General features: G+C 43.2%; 1 protein-coding gene across 2 annotated transcripts in view; it reads right to left on the minus strand.

Annotated features, from left to right (window-relative positions):
* stpg2 (sperm-tail PG-rich repeat containing 2) overlaps window positions 1-22,795 on the minus strand; it is a 751,871-nt gene that overhangs the window by 134,733 nt on the left and 594,343 nt on the right. The gene's annotated exons all lie outside the window — the stretch shown is intronic.

The raw sequence follows: 22,795 nt of genomic DNA on the forward strand, positions 1-22,795 counted from the left end.
GAGCATGGCCTGGGTGGTGAGGATCTTTGATGACAGATGCATGGTCAGGCACTTTGGTAGTAGAAATTAAATGTGTGGACTGTTTTCTAAACGGGGAGAAAATCCAGGAATCTGAGATGCAGAGGGTCTTGGGAGACCTTGTGCAGAACACCTGGAAGGTTAATTTGCAGGTTGAGTTGGTGGTGAGGAAGGCAAATGCCATGTTAGCATTCATTTCAAGAGGTCTAGAATACAAGAGCAAGGATGTAATGTTGAGGCTTTATAAGGCTCTGGTGAGGCCGTAACTTGAGTATTGTGAAGAGTTTTGGGCCCCTCATCTTAGAAAAGGTGTGTTGGCATTGGAGAGGGTCCAGAGGAGGTTCACAAGAATGATTCCAGAAAGTAAAGGGTTATCATACCAGGATCGTTTGATGGCTCTGGGTCTATACTCACTAGAATTCAGAAGGATGAGGGGGGGGATCTCATTAAAAACCTTTCAAATCTTGAAAGGCCTGGACACAGTAGATGTGGAAAGGATGTTTCCCGTGGTGGGAGAGCCAAGGACAAGAGGGCACAGCCTCAGGATGGAAGAGCGCTCTTTCAAAACAGAGATGCAGAGAAATTTCTTTAGACAAAGGGTGGTGAATTTGTGGAATTTGTTGCCACATGCAGCTGTGGAGGCCAGGTTGTTGGGTGTATTTAAGGCAGAGATTGATAGGTTCTTGATTGGACATGTCATCCATCAAAGGTTACAGGGAGAAGGCCGGGAACTGGGGTTGAGGAGGAGGAGAAAAAAAGGATCAGCCATGATTGAATGGCAGAGCAGACTCAATGGGCCAGATGGCCTAATTCTGCTCCTATGTCTTATGGTCTTATGGAAACTGTTTTTCTATGGCAACATTTCATGTAAATGTGCTGAAAGGCTGGGAGGGTTTTACCCATGATGTACTGGACCAAATCCACTACCTTTTGTAGGATTTTCTACTCAAAGGCATGGTGTTCCATACCCGGCCTTAATGCAGCCAGTCAGCACACTTCCAACCACACATCTATAGAAATTTGTCAAGGTTTTCGATGACACGCTGAACTTCCACAGAATCCTGAGGAAGTAGAGGCACTATTGTGCTTTCCTCGCAATAATATTTATATGATGGGCCCAGGACAAGTTCTCTGAGATAGTGACAGCAAAAAATTTAAAGTTACTGAGCTTCTCCACCTCTGATCCTTCAATGACTACTGGTCCATGGACCTCTGGTTTCCCTCTCCTGAAGTCTACAATCAGTTCAGTCTACATTGAATGAGAGGTTGTTGTTATTACGCCATTCAGCCAAGTATTCAATCTCCCTCCTGTATGCTGATTCATCTCCCCCTTTGATACAGCCTACCTCAGTCGTGTTGTCAGCAAACTTGTAGATGGTGTTGGAGATGTACCTAGACATACATTCATAGGTGAAAAGTGAGTAAAGCAGGGGGGCTAAGTACACATCCCTGCAGTGCTCCTATGCTGATGGAAAATGTAGAGGAAATGACTTTGCCAATCTGAACTAACTGTGGTCTACAAGTGAGGAAATCCAGGATCCAATTGCACAAAGGGATATTGAGGCCCAAGTCTTGGAGTTTACTGATTAGCTTTGAGGGGATGATGGTGTTAAATGCTGAGCTGAATCAATAAAGAGGCTCCCGATGTATGCATCTTTGCTGTCCAGCTGTTCCAGAGTTGTGTGAAGAGCCAGCGAAATAGCATCTGCTGTAAACCTGTTGCTTCAGTAGGTGAATTTGAGTGGATCCAAGTTACCATTCAGACAGGAGCTGATATGCTTCGACACTAGCCTCTCAAAACACTGCAACACAGTGGATGTAAGTGCAATTGGGGGATAGTCATTTAGGCAGGTTACCACGCTCTTTTTGGGCACCAGTATGATTGAATCCTGCTTGATGCTACATAATGGCAGAGTGAGAGGCTGAAGATATCCATGAACACACCAGCCAGGTTATCTCAGTAAACCTTGTTAATGTTGAGATCAGGGCTCTGTGGACCCATACCATCTGAAACCATATAAAAATCTAGGATGCCAAAGTCTTTTGCCCAATACTGCATATAGTAATTGTATTATATAATAGATTGTGTATATAGTTGAGATGCATGCTGTATTGTAATGGAATTTATAACTAAACAGGAAGGAGTGCTGTGTATTCAAATTTCTGTAATATTTGAGTAAGATGGTAAATATATTGTTTGATTCATTATGGGTTATATGTAAGAAGTACATGAATGACTTCTGTCATTACACCATCACATCGAATATGCCCGCTTCACTAAAGTATAACTAAACTTGCACAAGTTATCCCCAGCTCCAGTGTTTTTCTTTCAATTAGTTTTATGTTTTGGAGTTACAAAACATATTAACTTCAATAAAGAAATATTTTTGAATTCTAGATACAGTGTACTTCTGGCTTCCAAAACAAACCAGGAAGTGACAAAATATTTTGAACATATATGATTTATAATGTAAAATGTACAAAGTCACTGATGTCAGAAATCTAAAATTAAAACTAAAACACTATGAAGAGGCAGAAGAACAAATGATAATATTATAATGAAGGTGCAGGAGTTGAGGGACCTGGTGATATGGATGTACAAACCATTGAAAGTGGCAAGGCAGGTCGAGGAAGCAGTCAGTAACCTGTCGTCAATTCATACTAAAGGTCATTGACCTGAAACATTTACTGTTTTAACTCCACAAATGTGCCAGATGTTTCTATCATTTGTGTTGGAGCATGCACTGTGAAGTGAAGGGATTGCATTATATATCATTTTGTGGAGCGTTTTTCAGCTTCATCTCTCGTTCAGAAAATATACTCCAGATAATAATATTTTTTAACATGGGAAGAATTAATGGAATAAATTCCGCAAAAAAAAGTTACTAAAAATCCCAGTTTGAAAGCTGAATATTTGAATATCAATGAATATTTGATCACAGGCATAGCTGGAGGTGTTCAATATTCATGTGTCAGAGCAGTACACTAGTGAATCTGCATGGGCTCAAATGCTGCTTCTGTCTGCATTGCTGGTGTGTGTGTGTGTGTGTGTGTGTGTGTGTCTGTGTGTGTGTGTGTGTGTGTGTGTGTGTGTGTGTGTGTGTGTCTGCATTGCTGGTGTGTGTGTGTGTGTGTGTGTGTGTGTGTGTGTGTGTGTGTGTGTGTGTGTGTGTGTGTGTGTGTGTGTGTGTGTGTGTGTGTGTGTGTGTGTGTGTGTGTGTGTGTGTGTGTGTGTGTGTGTGTGTGTATATGTGTGTGTATGTGTGTGTGTGTGTGTGTGGATGTGTGTGTGTGGATGTGTGTGTCTGTGTGTGTGTGTGTGTGTGTGTGTGGATGTGTGTGTGTGGATGTGTGTGTGTGTGTGTGTGTGTGTGTGTGTGTGTGTGCAATTTAGACTTAGAAATGAAAGCAGTCATTCAGACTAAACCCTGCAGAACTGGAGTGCAGACATAATGATGTGGCCAGAGATCATTGTCATTGACACTGAGTGTTCTTAGCAACCAAGGATGTGGCCACCAATGGCAGAGCAATAAAAGGTGGGGACTTTGAGGAGCATGTATGGATTAAAGATTTAGGGAGGAGAAGGACCATGGGGGAACTTAGGAACAGAGATGCAATGACGAAGTATGCTCTGGAATTCTCTCAGCCCAATGCCAAACCCCAGTATGTGAATTAATGTGAAGCTTTGACAAATATGCCTCACTGAAGCAGAATAAAGTTTCCCACAACATGATGCAATGTAGTTCATGTGAGTTTATGTTAAATTATTTTAATTTCCTCAGTCAAAAGAGGAAATCATCGCTGATAAGAACTATGTTATGTCGTAGATTCTTGATTACCATCCAAACTGGAAGGGTGTGAAACTGCTAACGGGTTGCCTAGGACCTTATTCATTGAAGCTTGGCAAACTAAGATTTATAAAATCATGACAGGCATAGATAAAGTAAGGGTGCATGTTTATCTCACTGCTGTACTCTCTTTACTCACATAATTGGGCAGCTCAAATGCCATCTATAAATTTGCTAATGACACAACTGTTATTGGCAGAATCTCAAATGAAGATGAAGTATGCAGGAATGAGAGAGTTTGGCTGCTTGAGTGGTATTGCAACAACAGTCTTACACTCAACATCAGTAAGACCAAGGAATTGATTATGGACTTCAGGAGAACAAACACCAGTCCTCATTAAGGAGTGGAAAGGGCAAACATCTTCAAGTTCCTGGGCATCAATATCTCAGAAAATCTAGCCTGAGCCCAACATCTTGATGCAGCCACAAAGAAGGCATGCTAGCAAGTATTCTTCATTAGGAGTTTCAGATGATTTGGTATGTCACCAAGAACTCCAGCAAATTTCTACGGATCTACCATGGAGAGCATTCTGTCTGGTTGCATGATGCCCTGTATAGAAGCACCGAAGCACAGAGCCAAAAAAGCTGCACAGGGTTGTAGACTCTGCCATCTCCATCATGGGCTCCAGCATCTCCACCATCACGGACATCTTCAAATGTTGGTGTGTCAAGAAGGTGGCATCTATTGTTAAGAACCCTCATCACCCGGGGGTTGCCCTCTCCTCATTGCACTATGAGGAAGGATGTACAGGAGCCTGAAAGTGCCCAATCATTGTTTTAGAATGAACTTTTTCCCATCAGCCATCATATTTCTGAAATGATCCATGAACCCATGAACATTATTTTGCTCTCTTTTAGCACTAAGTTTTTATATTTCTTATTGCAACCTACAATAATATTTCATATATTGCACTGTACAGGAGCCAACAACAAATTTCATGACAAACATCTGTGATAATAAACCTGATTCTGTTTCTGTTATGTTTTGTAACAGCAAAACATTAAACTATTTAATTTGAAGAAAAAGATGGGAGCCTAAGGGATCTGAGTCTTAGTTTGTGAATAAATTTCACATTATTCCATTCAGCACTGAAGATTTAATCACTGTGGAGGCTGTCTTACTCTTGTGGGATAATGTCTTTCCTGACAAGGGTATCATTCTGCTTGCATGTGAGACTTCTGGCTATGAAACAACCTCAGGTTCTGGGGTCTCTTCCATGGTGGTTGTAGGAGTTAATTCTGAGACCGCAGGAAGTAGTTCTGACAGCAGTAGCCACCTTTCTTCTTCAACAATTGACTCTTCTCTCCTCAGCTGATTGACGTGTCGCATATCAGATGCTATCTCCACTGTATAGGTGGTCCAGTACTGTATTTAAACTTTATGAGTACCCAGTTTTGATCACCTCTTTCGTCCCTCACCAGAACTGCTTGCCCAGCAGTGAATCATCGAACATCCTTGTATGAGAAGCCTTCAATTTGTCTCAGCTGTTTGTCCCACATACTTCTGAGGCTGGGTATGAAGAGATCCAAGTGTGAAAGTGAAAGCAAGGAGTAACCCAGGGGTAGCATATCCGGTGTGCTGCATTGCAAAGTGCAAGGAAGAAATCAGTGAGCTTTTGATTCAGTGTCAGTGCAGTACGTTCTGCTGATATTGCTTGCAGTGCATTCTTTTTACCCTGGTCAAACCTTTCCGTCAAGCTGTTTGTAGCTAGGTGGTACAGTGCAGATTTAATGTCTTACTCCAATCATTTTTAGGAATGACTGAAACTGTTCCACAACAAACTTTGTCTATTCTCACAGACTAAGTGCTCTGGAATGCCGGTCCTTGTGAAGAGGCTTCTCAACCTGGATGATCCAAATCATCCTGTTTCTATCCTTACTGGTGCGTGGCTCAGGCAGTAATCCAGAAACTACCTCCCTGAACATCGTGCTTCTCAGCTTTCTGCGTAGCTTTCTAAATTCTCTCTTCAGGACCTCTTTGCTTTTTCTTCCTATGTCATTGGTACCAATATGTACCGAGACATCTGGCTGCTTTCCCTCCTCCTCCTAAATGCTGTGGATACGATCCGATATCCCTGACCCTGGCACCTGGGAAGCAACATATCATCTAGTTATCCCATTCACGTCCACAGAATCTCCTATCTGTCCCTCTGACTGTTGAGTCCCCTATCATTACTGCTCCCCTCTTCTCTCTCTCTTTCTCTTCTGCACCACAGACCCATCCTCAGTGCCACCTGACTGCACCTATTCCACAAGACGAAGTGTCACCGACAAGCTTCACTGAATGATGTGGATCAGAATGTGTGAGTACAGTCTCAGACATCCCTACTTGCTTTACCTTTTTGAAGGCCACATCACTCTGCTTTGTCTACTGTCATTTCTTCCCCATCCACAATAATGAGTTCAAGGGATGGAGCACAATAGCCAGGTTTGGCAAGAATCTGTGATAATAATTGACAAATCCTAAAAAAAGGACCACAACTGCGACATCTCCTTTGGCCTTGGGTATCCACCATGGCTTGAATTATCTCAGCACATTTGTATGTCGATGGTGATGTTTGGTTTAAAGAATTCACACTTGTTGCATCATGCTCTTTTAATATAACAATGTCTTGAGATTTTGAAGATGCTCCTTGTCATCCTTACCGGTAACAACTATGTCATCCAGGTAACAATGAGTGCCTGGGGAACCTTGTGGTACCTGGTCAATAGCTTTCTGCCAGAGTACAGGTGCAGATGCTAGCCAAAGATAAGCCTATTGTAGCAATGTTTATGGTGAGAAACACTCTGGACTTTTCTTCCATCTCCATCTGTAGGGAGGCCTCAGCTACTGTAAATCCACTTTGATGAAGTGTTGTCTTCCAGAAAGATTTGTAAAGATATCACCTATCCTGGGCAGAGGATATTGATTTATTTTCAGTATGGTAACCTTAAAAACATTACAGATCTTCTTGGATACCTGGTCCACTGATACTGCTCTTGGGCTCTACTCAATTTTGAAAAGAATTCCTTTGGCCTTCGTGTAATCTAGCTCATCGTCTACTTTATCACAGATGGTAGGACGAACCAGATGGGCTTTCCAAAACTTGGATATGGCATTTTCATAGAACATTATTTTGCCCTTGACACTGTATCTTTGAGTTTTCCAATGCCATCCTTGAACGTTGCTGTGGCATCTTCCAGTACCTTTCTTACTACGCCTTCATTTAGCTTTATTGCCAGAATGTGGCATGGAAATGGTGGATGGAGCTCCAATCAAGTTGTAGTTGTGTCAGCCACTCAAATCCCCACAATGCTGCCCCTCCTGTTTTTACCACATACAAGCCCACATGTAGCTTGTTGGTTGTTGTATTTCACTGCTAAGAATCTCGTTCCCATAGGAGGTTATGTTTTCTCCAGTGTAAGTGCTTAACCTCTTCCTATAGATGCTGCTTGGCCTGCTGCGTTCACCAGCAACTTTGATGTATATTGCTTAACTGAATATGTGTGGATTTCAGTTTAGTACCTTTGCAATGCTATTCAAACTCATTTTGTGAAATGACTGAAACAGCTGAGCCAGCGTCCAATTTCATTTAAATTAATTTGCTGTTCATTTCTGGCATAAGCTGTATTGCTTGTCTTTTGTGGGTTTGCACATTGTAAATCTCAAGACTACCTTGTCCTGTGTCACTCTCATCATTATTAGATTTTTCATCAACAGCATGCAGATTACTGCTTTTTTGAAACTGCAAATTGACTTATCTTTTTCTCTTCCCGGAGTAGTCCATTTATTTTTGTATGCCCAACATGTTCTTCGTATGTGACCTACTTTGTTTCATTTTCTGTAAATTTCACCTTTACACTGCATTGGTGGACATGAGCCCTGCTGTAACACAACAGTAACACGATTTGTTGGACCAGGTCAGTTTCTGTTTATACATTGCAGTTCCTGTTCACGTTCATTTTCATTCCTGACTGCAACTGAATTGTATATCTGTCTGCTGTTTCCTTTGATAAGGCTATTTCAACTATTCTTTTAAATGTAATTTGTGCTTCAGTTAGGAGCCGTTTTTGATTGTTTTCTTGTAAGATTCCACAAAGTAAACAATTTCTCAGTACATCATTAAACTCATTACCGAACTGACAATGTTCAAACAATCTCTTCAATTTAGCCACATACGCTGAAATGGACTCCTCTTCCATTTGATTCTGCTTACAAAACCTGAATCTTTCTGCAATCAACAATGGTTTCGCTTCTAAGTGTTCCTGCATCAACGTAATCTTTTTGATGTAGCTGGCCGTCCCTGTTCTTTTTCTATGATTATTATCCCCCAGTACTCACTATTTATGAACCCATGAATTCTTCCATTTTCTTCCTTTTTTAACTTGACTGTTTTTGCACGTGCTGCTCCACATTTTTAATTTGCCTGTCTCTCACTGTGCTTTTTTTTAAACTTGACCATTTCACTCCCCTTCAGCAGGTAGGTAGTGGTCTCGGGTTTGTTTAAAAAAAATACCCCATTGGCACTGTTATGTTTTGTAACTCTAAAACATTAAACTAATTAATTTGTAGAAAAAGATTGGAACCCAAGAGATGTGAGACTTAGTTTGTTCTTTACTTTAAGTGAGGCACACATGTATCATCGTGACATATGCAGTTTACGTACTTTAACATATAACCCACAAAGCAATATGTAAACAAAAGTAATGCTTAATCAAAGAACATATTTACAATATTACTCAAATATTTCTGAAATATTAAATATATAACTACTTCTTTTTACCAGGGTGTGGGATTCAAAAACTAGAAAATACAGGTTTACGTTAGGAGGGGAAAGATTTGATAGAAACTTAAGGAGCAACTTATTTTACACAGGGAAGCTCCTTATGTAGAATGAGCTGCCAGAAGAAGTCATTGGGGCAGGTACAATAACAACTTTTAAATACAGATGGAAAACTACATGGACAGGAAAATGATATGGGTGAAACACAAGCACACATGACTAGCTTGGATGAGTATCCTGGTCACTATGTTGTGACTGTTTCTGTGCTGTATAACTGTATGTCTCACTGCTGAAGAAAAACAACAAACTGCTAGAGGAATCTAGTGGTTCATACAGCAACTGAGAAGGAAATGGACATCGAGCATTTCTGGCCAAGACCCTTCATCTGAACCATATTAGTGCATCTGGAGGCATCACATTTGACCAGTAAAGAAGGCAGAATTCCTTCCATAATACATATATACAGAAGATGGAATTTTATTAATAATCTTGTAGTTTATTTTCACCGTTAGTTAATTTCACATTTACTTAGTTATTTGAGTTTAACTTCCCCATCTGCCATGATGGAATTTCAACTCATGTATTATCCAGATTCCAGGATATTATCTGGTAACTTATCCAGCACTGATTACTACCAGTGTTAACTCACATTCCAAGGTTCCAAGATGTGCAGAGAAAGGACTACTTCCAATTAAAACACATTACTTTCAATCACAGGATGTCCCGGTCTCCAGCAGTCATTGATAAACCTTTGAAATCACTCCTGTCTTGGAGAAAATGTGAATGTCAAAAAAACTACTGATGCAAGAATCTTGAAATAAACAAAAAAAACTAGAAATACTCAGAATACAGAATTTTTAACATCAAACATTAAGTATGGTTCATTATTTACAGATGCTGCCTGACGTACTGAGTATTTCAAGAATTTTCTATTTTTCAGTCAACAAATTTGGACAAAAGGGCTGAAGGCCACCCTGCCCCATATACACAGGCCTGCTCATTGACCAAGAGAACTCAATCCCATTTCCTTGCATCCTAATATACACTGCCTTTGCAAGTACTTGCTCAGTTATATTTTGTAATCTCATTACCAAGAAGTAGTTGTGGCTAAAAAAATTCCTATTGCAGTAACAATATGCAAAAAGAAAATTAATCACCCTCATCGTAATAATCAGTTCCCATTTTCTGATGCATTTCTCAGTCTCTGGAAATTACTATTCCCATTCCATCTGCTCAAGATATGTTTCCACTTCAGGAAAACTCTACATAATGCCCCAATAATGACAGCTCATTTTCTTGGGCAGGCAAGGTGAAAGAGCAGCATCAAATGATGGTGCTCCTGAGATATTCACTGCACTTGATAAACCTGGGCTTTGATTTCCATCCCTCCAATGAGTTTTCTTTTCAATAAATTAGAATTTGCACTTGATTGACAGGTTGAATGCTACCTGGCACTTTTGAGTTCTTCATGGAATGGGGAATAATATCCAAAAATTGCTAAAGCACTGGTTTTTTGGATTGGATATTTCATATGAATTAACCCCTTCCTACTCATCAGTAGTGTCAGGAATTGTAGAGAAGTCTTGATTCAAGAGCAGAGCAACGAAAACAATTTAGCAGTAAACAAAACTTTACTAATAAACTGCAAAATAGCAAGCCACCAGAAGCCACAAAACAATTGAGAACATACTAATCACCTCAGGCAACAAGATACATGAAGGGAGGTAACAATTCGTTGAGGCAGGCTGCTTCAATGGATCAACAAAGGATGAGAGCTGGGTTTAAATAGGCTGCAGGTGATGAGTTGGAGGGGGCTTCTCTTTGTTGGGTGGAGACATGGAGGTGACTGCCTGTGCAGGCCTGACAGGACTCCCCTCCTATAATTGGCACCCGATGGCCTTAGATGATCTGGATGGGACCACTGGAACTCCTTGATGAGTAATGGAACCAATATGAAACTGGACTGCACCCAAGACCTCTCCTCCGGCTGCTCCCTTCCCAGTTGACCAGGTACAGCGCACTCTGTCCACATCAACTTGAATCCATCAGCTGACGAACCAAAACCATCTGTGAGGATCTATCATGGGCCCAACATATTAACGCAACGCAAGTCCAAAGTTCAAGTTCAAGTTTATTGACATCTGACCATACATATATATGACCAAATGAAACAATGTTTCCCCAGACTACAATGTGCCCACAAATCATATAACAAACAGAGCACATAAACCAAAATATTACCATAAATAAGTTAACAAAATATAATCCAAAATGCATGCAGCACAGGTAAACAGTAAAGAGTACAGTATACAGTAAGCAGCTTGCTGTCTTGGTGATGAGACCTTGGCGGTGGCAGGATATTCATTAAAGATTCAAAGATTCAAAATATATTTATGATCAAAGTATGTACTGCATGCAATACGTAACCCTAAGATCTGTCTTCCCCACCGACAGCCATGAAACAAGAACCGTAGAACTTGTCCAAAGGAGAAGAAAAACATCAACCTCCCCACACCCATGCGCAAAAAAGCATGCAAATGGTAACAAAAATAATGAGCGAGAAAAAGAATATAAAACACAAAATTGAACGAGTCTAGGCATATTTCAGTTTAGCTGAATGTTCGTTAACTCCAGCCACCTTAATTTAAAATCGCGCAAAATAGCAACAAATAAAAAAGGAGTGACTGGAAACTAGAAACACATCATACATGAAATGCAGAGTACAATCCACAAACCGCATCGATAAAACCTTTCCTCAGCACCATCCTCTGAGAGCACTGACAGAGAGAAACATCATTTGAATGCAAGGTCCTTCCCTCAAGAGCAGCAAACATGAGGGGGAGAGAGAGAGAGACTGCTACACACAGGCACCTTCCTCTAGCAGCAGCAAGTGAGAGGCTGGTAGACGGAGCTGAAAACTCACTTGCCCTTCTGCACTTAGCTCAGTAATTTCAATCTTCTTTGGCGCTTTAATCAGTGAGATCAGTGAGAAATCAGTGAGATCAGAAGAAGAGAAGATGGTGGCGCAACGCAACGCGCAGCGGCCACTCAGGTGATGAATATCCGTTATCTGTCAAGTAGGGTGCCGTGCACAATCCTGATTTGATGGAGGCAGACGTGAGAGCATAGAGGAACATCTGGTTAAACTTCTGAAATGCCTGTTTCGCTGCCGCTGCCACCGTGTGATCCAGAATCTATGGAGAGGAAGGCCCCGAGTCCTCGGCTTTGCTTGTTGCTCGGCGGCCGGGGCGGGGTCGAAGCACTCAGCAGAGCTGGTGCTCGGTGTCAAAGGGCTGGTCAGAGGCTCGAAGTTTTCGGACGGACTCAGAGTCAGCTGTGGTCAGGTGCATCCAGGGTGCTGCATCGGCAAGTTTGCGGCACCAGAGGTTCATGGCAGGGAGAGTTTCTCCCTTCTACCATCTGCGTGAGATGATGGGCTATCGGGACTTTGAGACTTTTTTTGACCCTGCCCATGGTCTGCTCTTTATCAAATTATGGTATTGCTTTGCACTGTTGTAACTATATGTTATAATTATGTGGTTTTTGTCAGTTTTAGTCTTGGTCTGTCCTGTGTTTCTGTGATATCATACTGGAGAGATATTGTATCATTTCTTAATGCATGCATTTCTAAATGACAATAAACGAGGACTGAGTGTCCTCATAATCTAATAATCTAAAAATTTTGTTGATCATGGACTCACACCCCATCTCCAGGATTCTTGCCCTCCAGGCCGCACACTTCACTTGCAGTCTCACGGAGACAGCAAAGCGCCAGATCACTCGGGTTAGATCAATAGACTCACATCCTGAGGGAGGAAGCTGTTACACTGTCTGGCAGTCCTAGTCCTGATGCTTCTGTACTTCCTTCCTGATGGTAATGGGTCACAGGGATTGTTGGATGGGTGGTAGGGATCCTCAGCAATGCTTTGGGCTGTTCGTCTGCAATGCTCTCGTTAAATGTCACAAATGGGGAAAGGAAGACCCCGGTGATCCTCTCAGCAGTTTTTACTATCCTCTGTAGGGTCCTGTAGTCCAATGCCTTACAGCTATGGCATCAGTGCACCAGTTTGAGCGGTAGTTGAACTGGAAAGAGTTAGCTGGAAGGTGGGATTTGATATGATCCATCTCCAGCTGCTCAAAGCACTTCATAACTGTTGAAGTCAGTACCACTGGCAGTAATCATTTAGGCCACTTACCTTTCCTAGGCACCTAAATGATGATGATTGTCCTGAAGCTGCAGGAGCAATGGGCTGTTTCAAAGAGGTGTTAAAGATGTCTGTTAAGATCTCTGTTCACTGATATGCACAGTCCTCAGCACCTGACCAGGTCTGTTGTCAGGCCCCAAAGCTTTGCTTGAGTTAATGCAATTATAAAGCCGTGACAGTGGCTATGCATACCTAATTAGAAGTTTGAGGAAATTTGGTATGTTACCAAAGTCACTTGCAAATTTCTACAGATGTACCGTGGACAGCATTCTAACTGGTTGCACTATTGTTTGATATGGAGGGGCACTGCACAAGATCTGAAAAAGCTGCAGGAAGTTGTAATCTCAGCCATCTCCATCATGGGCACTAGCCTTCCCTGCATCCGGTACACCTTCAAAATACCTTGCCTCAAAAGAGCAGCGTCCATCATCAAGGACTCCCGTTATCCAAGACATGGCACCCTCTTACTGCTCCCACCAAGGCACAAGTACAGGAACCTGAAGTCAAGTGGTCACCTTTTATTGTCATTTTGACTATAACTGCTGGTACAGTACACAGTAAAAACAAGACAACGTTTTTCAGGACCATGGTGCTACATGAAACAACACAAAAACTACACTGAACTACATAAAACAACACAAAAACTACACTACACTACAGACCACACTACACTAGACTAACTTTTCAGGAACAGCATCTTTCCCTCCGCCATCAGATTTCTGAATGGACAATCAACCCATGAACACTACCTCAGATTTTGTTCCCTCTTTTTGTACTACTTGTTTAATTTAATTTTATTTATATATACCTATTGTAACTTTAGTTTTTATTATTGTGTATTAGAATGTACTGCTGCCTGTAAACAACAAATTACATGACGTATGCCAGTGATGTAAAACCTGATTTTGATTCTGATTTGGGACTACCTTCCGCCATCCTTGGTTCCAGAGGTGCAGGCTCAGGTGGGCTGAGTGCTCCAAAAGCAACAAACTTGAGGCAGGACATGTGGAAGTTTGGTGTGATCCTGAGGGATGGTGGCAGATGGAGACTGTAAGTGATTGGGTTGATGTGATGGGTAACAATAAAGAGATCAATTAACCTGGGCAAGAGTCCCTGCGCAGGGTTGGATCTTGGGTGGATAGCCAGACATGAATCACAGCTGGAGTAGGCTGGCTGGGCACTGATGACAGTTAGCCCGGACACAGCTGGCCTAGTTGGAAGTCAATGCGCCCTCTTCCAAGCATCCCGGCATCAGCAAACCAGGGCCCTTGTAGATAGGACCTCCACCGCCAGCTTCTCTGTGGGGAACAATGGGGTTTTGTAGCCATGAAGCACTGCAAAGTGTGACATATCTATGGCAGAGGAGGTGTGAAGATCTGGGGACAGTTTGGCCCAGAGCAGATACTTCTTCCATGTGAAAGGGTTAGAGGCAGCAAAGCATCACAGAAACTTCTCCACTTGCTCATTGGCTCTTACTTTAGGCCTGCGGATGGTAGCCAAGGACAAATTCACTGAGGTGCGGAGAAGGCTCACGAGAAGTGGGAGAAAAATTGTAGACCCCAGTCCGAGGCAATATCCTAAGGGAAATCATGGATCTGGACTACATGTTGGATACCAAGTCTCCACCTCAGCAGCTAATGGGAGGACAATAAAGTGGGCTGTGTTGGAGAACAGGTCCACCAACGTCATGATCATCTTGGCTCCATCGGAAGGTGGCAAACCCGTGATGTCATATGTCATGCCATGGAAATGTGGGGCCACAGCTGTCGAGGGGACCACTAGGGACCACAGGAGAGAGCCGCTGGATGGAGGAATTGGACTGCACACATTGAGGGCAGGCAGTGATGAAACATAGAAAACCCACAACACAGTACAGGCCCTTCAGCCCGCAATGCTGTGCCGTACATGTACTTACTTTAGAAATTACCTAGGGTTACCCACAGCCCTCTATTTTTCTAAGCTCCATGTGCCTATCCAAGAATCTCTTAAAAGACCCTATTGTATCCACCTCCACCACCATTGCCGGCAGTCCATTCCAGTTACTCACCACTCTCTGAGTGAAAATCTTAGCCCTGACATCTCCTCTGTACCTATTTCGAAGCACCTTAAAATTTTACCCTCTCACGTTAGCCATTTCAGCCCGGGAAAAAGCTTCTGACTATCCATACAATCAATGCCTCTCATCATCTTATACACCTCTATCAGATCACCTCCCATCCTCTGTCACTCTAAGGAGAAAAGGCCGAGTTCACTCAACCTATTCTCATAAGGCATGCTCTCCAATCCAGGCAACATCCTTGTAAATCTCCTCTGCACCCTTTCTATAGTTTCCACATACTTCCTGTAGTGAGGTGACCAGAAATGAGCACAGTACTCCAAGTGGGATCTGACCAGGGTCCTATATAGCTGCAACATTGCCTCCAGGCTCTTAAACTCAATCCCACAGTTGATGAAGGCCAAGGCACCGTATGCCTTCTTAACAACAGAGTCAACCTGCGCAGCAGCTTTGAGTGTCCTATGGGCTCAGACCCCAAGATCCCTCTGATCCTCCAGACTGCCAAGAGTCTTACCATTAATACTATATTCTGCCATCATATTTGACCTACCAAAATGAACCACCTCACACTTATGTGGGTTGAACTCCATCTGCCACTACCCAGCCCAGTTTTGCATCCTGTCAAAGTCCCGCTACACTATCCACAACACCCTCACCCTAACCCATCCCTGCACTTCTTCATCCAGGTCATTTATAAAAATCATGAAGAGAAGTGGGGGGGTGCTGGTCATAGCACAGATCCCTGAGGCACACTACTGGTCAACAACCTCCATGCAGAATATGACCCGTCTACAACCACACTTTGCCTTCTGTGGGAAAGCCAGTTCTGGATCCACAAAGCAAGGTCCCCTTGGATCCCATGCCTCCTTACTTTCTCAATAAGCCTTGCATGGTGTACCTTAGCAAATGCCTTGCTGAATTGACGTACATCTGCAATCATGGTGGGCCAGCGTTGCAGAAAATCCAAAGTCAGTCCTGTACCTAGAGGGGTGAGGAGTGGGCCCACTGGAGTGTCTCAAAGTGCACGGCTGCCGGCATGTACATGCAGATGTCAGGTGTGTCAACCAGAGCAGGCTCGTGCTGTAGAACCTGGTAGAGCAGGTTTCAAGATCCCAGACAAGCAGGAGGATGGAATTATAGGCTGAGGGTCAATCTCTGTTTCAGATGGTTCAAACTGTCAGAGCAGGGCATTTTCCCTTTTGTTTTCTTGGAACCGGATCAGTAGGATATGGTGAAATTGGATTTAGCAGAGGTTGGGTTGGTGGGTCTATTGTATGGATATGAGTAAACACAAAATACTCTGCAGATGCTGGGGTCAAAGCAACACTCACAACACGCTGGAGGAACTCCGCAGGTCAGGCAGCATCCGTGGAAACGATCAGTCAACGTTTCAGGCCGGATATGTCCATACATGGCCTCCTCTACTGCCATGATGAGGCTAAACTCAGGTTGGAGGAGCAAAACCTCATATCTGTCTAGGTAGTCCCCAGCCCCTTGGTATGAACATTGAATTTTCCAACTTCCGGTAAATCCCTCCCCCCTCCCTTCTCCTATCCCTATTTCACTCTGCCCCTCCCCCCGCTGCTTATCACCTCCCTCACGGTTCCGCATCCTTCTACTACCCATTGTGTTTTCCCCTATTCCTTCTTCACCTTTCCTGCCTATTACCACCCTGCCTCACCTCCCCCACCCCTTTATCTTCCCCCTTACTGGTTTTTTCACCTGGAACCTAACAACCTTCTGCTTCCCACCCTCCCCCCACCTTCTTTATAGGGCCTCTGCCCCTTCCTCCTGCAGTCCTGATGAAGGGTTCCGGCCCGAAACATCGACTCATTGTGTCCACGGATGCTGCCCGACCTGCTGAGTTCCTCCAGGGTGTTTTGAGTGTTGTATGGATATGAGGCTCTGCTGCTCAGTACAGATCAGGAAGGCCTCAGTGTTTCCCATCAGCCAATGTTTTCATTCCTCCAAGGCCCATTTAATGACGAGTAGCTACCCGACTCCTACTCCATAACGTCACCGTGTCAAGTTGAACTTGGCGCCAGAAGAAGTGGTGTCATCTCATCCGGTCCTTGCTGGTAGAGGATGGCCTCAGCACCCATGTCAGATGCATCCAGCTCTACTACAAAACTTTCAGACTAGTTCAAATGGAGGAGCATGGGAGCAGTTGTGAAGCATCTCTTGAGATCTTCAAAAGTGTGGTCTGCAACAGCAGAACAGGTTATCCATGAGCTAGGTGATTTGGTGAGGAAGATGAGACGAGTGGTGATTTAGCTGTAGTTCTTGATGAAACAGAGGTAGACGTTGAAGAAACTCAAAAAGCACTGTAGTTGGAGGGAATGCGGTTAGGAGCCATTCAGTGATGGTACACACTTTCTCTGGGTCCATCTTCCTGATGAATGCGGATCACATTGTACAGGTTCCCATAAATCCAGTTGGGTGAAGATCTGGGTCTCAGGGAGTGTTTTGAACGAACTATCCATCAAGGGGAGAGGTTAATGGTGATTTTGTTGAGCCTACAATTGTTGATGCAGGGACACAGACCCCCATCTTTCTTTTTGACAAAGAAGAACCCTGCACCTGCTGGGGACTGGGGCAGGTGAATAAAGCCGTGCTGTAGTACGTCAGCAATGTAGTCCCTCATGGAGTGGGGAGTGAGAACAGATGACATTAGGGAGGGATGGTGCACAGGAGGAGGTTGATCACACAGGCACGTGGGGCAGCAGGGTTCTGGTTTCTTTTACTGGAGGCAATGGCTAAGTCATGGTAATCCTCTCAGAGCTTGCTGAGGTTGAGAGCTTCCTCCATCTCCACGGTGAAGTTAACTGAGATTGCGGGTAGGTGGCCTGGCAAGTGGGTCCCCAACTCAGCATAAACCAAATGACCAGGCGAAGTGAGGGTTGTGATCAGGGAGCCAGGGGTAACCTAAGAGAGGGGAGTGTTAGGTGAATCATTCAGGAAGAGTTGGAAGGACTCATGGTGGCCTCTGATACTCAAGTCCACAGGCCGTGTGCACGGTCTAACCAGCATAGATCCCAAGGTATGTCAACAGCCATGATGCAGGAGGGGTAAGAAACAGGCTCAATAGGGAGTCCAAGCTGCACACACAGAGACTGGTCCAGGAGGCTGCCTTCTGTGCTGGAATCCACCAGAGCCTCCTTTGTGTGTGGAGCCATCGGGAGGACTGAGCGATAGGGTCAGGCTAAGATGTTGGAATGAGAGGTTAGGGAGAACTTCCTTGATGAAGGCCCGTCATCTCTACCTGATGGTGCCATTTTCCTGGACAGAGTGAGTATTTGATGCGTGAGTGATTAGTGACTCCGCAGTAAGTGCACAAGTTGTTTCTCCACTGACACTCATGTTCTTGGGGTGGGGGGTGAGGTTAGGCGTAAAGGTGTTCTCTCTAACTTCATAGGTTAGAGGCATCTTGAGGCATTGTTGATGAGGCTCCTGCAGCCGTAAATAGCTCTGGGAATGGAACTGGGTTTCTGGCTGATTATCTGGAGGGTCGTTCCATAACACGCTTGTCATTTCGGAGGACCAGAGTGATGAGACTTTCAAGGTCAGTGGGCATCTCCCAGATAGACATCTTTCAGGCAATCCAAGAGACCATGATGGTAATGGACCATCACGTTTCTGCATTCCTGCCATACACCGCAACAACTATACTGAATTCCACAGTGTAATCCAGCACCAAGCATGAGCGTTGACACAGGCAAAGTTTCCGATCCAGTGCACCCCTTCCAGTTCCTGGATAATCGTAAACTTAGCGCATTTCAGCTGCGAATTCCTCATGTTTACTGCAATGGTGGTTTAATTGCCCCAGAGCTTACCCAGTCAGGAGAGGAATGACAAAGGCAATCTTAGCTTGGTCCGTAACATACAGAAGTGGCTGGAGTTCGAAGTGTAAGACGGACTGGGACAGGAAGTTGCAGCATCTGGTAGGGGATCCATCCAGGGACCAGAATCTGGGGCTCTGAGGAGGAGGTTGAATGGTACAGGGTTACTGTATTAGGACAGATCGTTGGTTGAGAATTGCGAGCAGATAGTCATTGGTTTCCTGCTGCTTCGGGATCAAGTGCTGCTGTTGACAGATGACTTCCTTTTAGCAAGCAAATTCTGCTTGCCTAAATGGGTTCACCTGTGCTGTCAGGAAATGTAGAGAAGGTTTGTGCAAAAGCAGAGCAAAGGAAATGCATTGGCATGTATTGATACTTCCGTAATAAACTGCAAAATTACAAGCCACAAGAGGCCACAGACAAGAGAGAACAGGTACCAACACTACAGGCAACAAGGTAACAGAAGGCTAGGAGCAACTGGTTGAGGATGGCTGGTTTGATGGTTGATCGGAAGACTGTGGGTGAGAGCCGGGTTTAAATAGGCTGCAGGTGAGTGGCAGGAAACTCCTGTTGGCTGGGTGGAGATTGGGAGGTACCTGTCTGTGCAAGCTTGACAAGCGCCTGTTCACTGGCATCAGAACAGGGAGACCAGTTTGCTCCTTCTTCACAATGGGAGCTGTGTAGTCTTTATCCAGCATCAGGTCAAGGTAAAATGCAGTCCTGATGAATGGTATCAAACCAAAATGTCAATAGTTCCTTCTCCCTACCTTTGCTCTGCAACCCCCACCCACCCACGGATGCTGCTCGATCTATTGTTCCTCCAGCATTTTGTGTGTTGCTCCAAACGTTAGCATCTGTAGTCTTTTTGTCTCCTTAACCCAACAGTACTGGGCAGCTCAAGACATGCACAAGGGAACAGAGGGATCTTGACAGGGTTGATGTCAGGAGGATGTTTACTGTTGTGGGAGAATCTGGAGTTTATACTACTGAATGTAATTACCATAAATGTGAAAGTCTTCGCACTGTTTTTTCTCTTTGCATATTTTTTTTATCATGAATAAAGTTTATTTTTGAAATAAAAAACAATCCGGATATAGGGAGGTCACTGTTTAAAAATAAGTGGTCACTCATTTCAGACAGAAGTGAACAGAACTCCTCTCTCTCAGAGAGCTGCGAGCCTCTGGAGCTCTCTCATTCAAAAAGTGTTGTAAACAGAGCCTCTTAATATTTTTAAGGCAGAGGTAGATAGATCTCTCATAAGGAATTAGTTGAAAGGTTACTCAGGGTCAACAGGAACGTGGAAGAGGTTTCAATAAAATATGATATTGCCTAATTAAATGTTGCTTCTGTTTTACAAGTGTCATACCTTGGTATGTATCAGATTGGCTCTATGAAACATCTCCCACATTCCTACCCTGTTTTTTTTTAGTTACTCAGTTAGCAACAACCCAGCAGGACCTGGGATCAGTTAAGTCACAGGTTAAAAAAATGTATTCATACAAGATCTTTCAGGATACCCCAAAGTGTGCCATAATGAATCATGCTTCCAAAAATGTGATTATTTATTACCAACCTGGGCACAGCACGATCCCATAGACCATAAAGCAATAATGACTAATGAACTGCTGAAAAAATAACTTGAAGCAAGAAAGTTTAGCCATGGACATCAGTGAAAACCCCTTGAGGAAGAGCAAAATAATCTTTTATTAGAGGACAGGGAGAGCCCCTATTAAAATCTTGCCCGAAACACAACACCTCCATCAGAGTAGACATCTGTCAGCATGAAAGTACATTTCAGGTCTCCAGCTTTCAGCCATCTATCCCAGGGGCAAGCCTTACCTACTGACTCCTAAATAATCTATTAGACCACTTTTTTTTTAATTTCAAAAATAAATTTTCTTCATTAAAAAATATACATGTGCCATAAAACCATGATACACATTTACATTTGTAGTGCTGCTCAGTTTTGTATATTCACAGTATTCTCAGCTTCGAACATTAGTAGTATTCACACATTTGATGTATGTAGCACCTTTGCCACTTAGGTGGCTGCCTGGAATAATATAAACTTCTAGTGTGCGAGAAACTTCTACCACTGATCTAGCCCCTCGACGTTTATTTGTAGGAGGACCCTGGACTGCACTCCTTTCCCCACAAAGACCAAGCATTGGCTGCACCAAGCATCAGTGCACCCCTCAGTCTGTAATCCTGCAGCCTGGGATGTGCCAATCAGCAGTATTTCCTTACAGGCAAGTGGCTGTACTAGAAGACAACAGTAAAATGCATTGTTCACTCAGCAGTACTTGATGTTTGTCTCCGTCTGTGTCCTAGGGAAGAGCCCATGGATCAGATAGTCCTCTGTTACACAGCTGCTTGGGATACGCCGAGACAAGGACACCGCTCCATTCTTATCCAGACCCTATCTGCAAATGCACAGTCTGCAAAGAAGTGGGTGACTGTCTCATCCTATAAGTCTGTTACCATTCCATGTATGCTTTGAACATTACAAAGCTTATCTATAAATTGTGCTCTGGGGTCTTGTTATACAAAAACCCATCCACCTCCATCTGAATACATCAATACCCAATGAACTATAATGACCTACATTTACATAGTGCCTTTCACAGCACAACTTGCCAAAGCCCTTGACTTCAGCAAATAAGAGCCAGAATTTTCCAGCAAGTCATGTTTTGAGATGGGTGACCAAAGGAGCTGCTTTCTTAGGGAGGAAATAAGAAGGAGAGATTGAAAGGATTCAGCAACTTATTCCCGAGATGGAATCTGAAAGTGTAACTGGCAATGGAGCAGTGATATTAAAATCTTGGATGCTCAAGAGGGTGGAATTTGGGGAGGGCAGAGGGGAAACAAGAATCAGGGAGGTCAAATTACCTCCATCGTAATTTAATTGAACAAAAAGCTGAAAGCTAACAGCAATGCTTAGTAATAGCAGTGGGCATGAAACTTTTACCCAGGAAATGAGGGATCAAGATGCAGAAATTGTGTCCTTTATATAGGACAATATAGGGTTGCATTTCAGCTATTAAAAATTAATTCTACCCACATGCTCTTTCCTTATTTATCATTATCCTTCTATAAAGGTTAAGATGTTTGTATTAAACAAGGGCAAGTAACATTCACAGAGAAATTACACGCTCAGATATCATCTTTCCGAGGCTCAGAAGACACTTTCCCTTTTCTGTAAGCAGATATTTCAATGAAATTTAATAGCAATTGCAGTTTTTGTTAAAAGCCATGCATAGCATTTACTGACAGAATTGGCTAATGGCTTTGTTCTGCCTGGCTTTGCAATGGAACTCAAGTAGGGTTATCAACTCCAGGATTATGCTGGAGTTTCTAGGAATTAAGAACATAGAACATAGAATAGTACAGCACAGTACAGGCCCTTCGGCCCACATTGTTGTGCCAACCCTCAAACTCTGCCTCCCATATAACCCCCCACCTTAAATTCCTCCATATACCTCTCTAGTAGTCTCTTCAATTTCACTACTGCATCTGCCTCCACCACTGACTCAGGCAGTGTATTCCACACACCAACCACTCTCTGAGTGAAAAACCTTCCTCTAATATCCCCCTTGAACTTCCCACCCTATTTTAGAGACTAATCTTAGTGATACAGTTGTCAACAAAATCCAGGATAAAAATTATACGAGGAATTGAAAGGATACACTATGTAGTTATGTCTGAAGACTGTGCTCTGTTTCTGAAACTCAAATCTGCTAAAGTCAAACTTCAAGAGAGAAATGTAATGCACAATTATCACTCTGTATGCTTATCAGTTAAACTGAGGATAGATTTGTACCTGTTCATTATGCACTACAATAGATTTAGGTTTTCTTTTTTTCTTCTAATAGTGTTCTTTTTTTAATAAGAATAGTGTTCCTATAAAAGCAGCATCTGTGGAAGGAACAGAATTATTGATGATTTGGGTTGACACCCTACATCAGAACCTATGTAGGATCCTAGTAAGAGTGTGATTGGAGGCAGGAGATCCCATGATAACATCTCTAAGAGTAAGTCTTACTAGAATTGGGAATCAATCTAGAAT

The sequence above is a fragment of the Mobula hypostoma genome, chromosome 4, assembly GCF_963921235.1.
Source record: "Mobula hypostoma chromosome 4, sMobHyp1.1, whole genome shotgun sequence".
Taxonomy (NCBI): Eukaryota; Metazoa; Chordata; class Chondrichthyes; order Myliobatiformes; family Myliobatidae; genus Mobula; species Mobula hypostoma.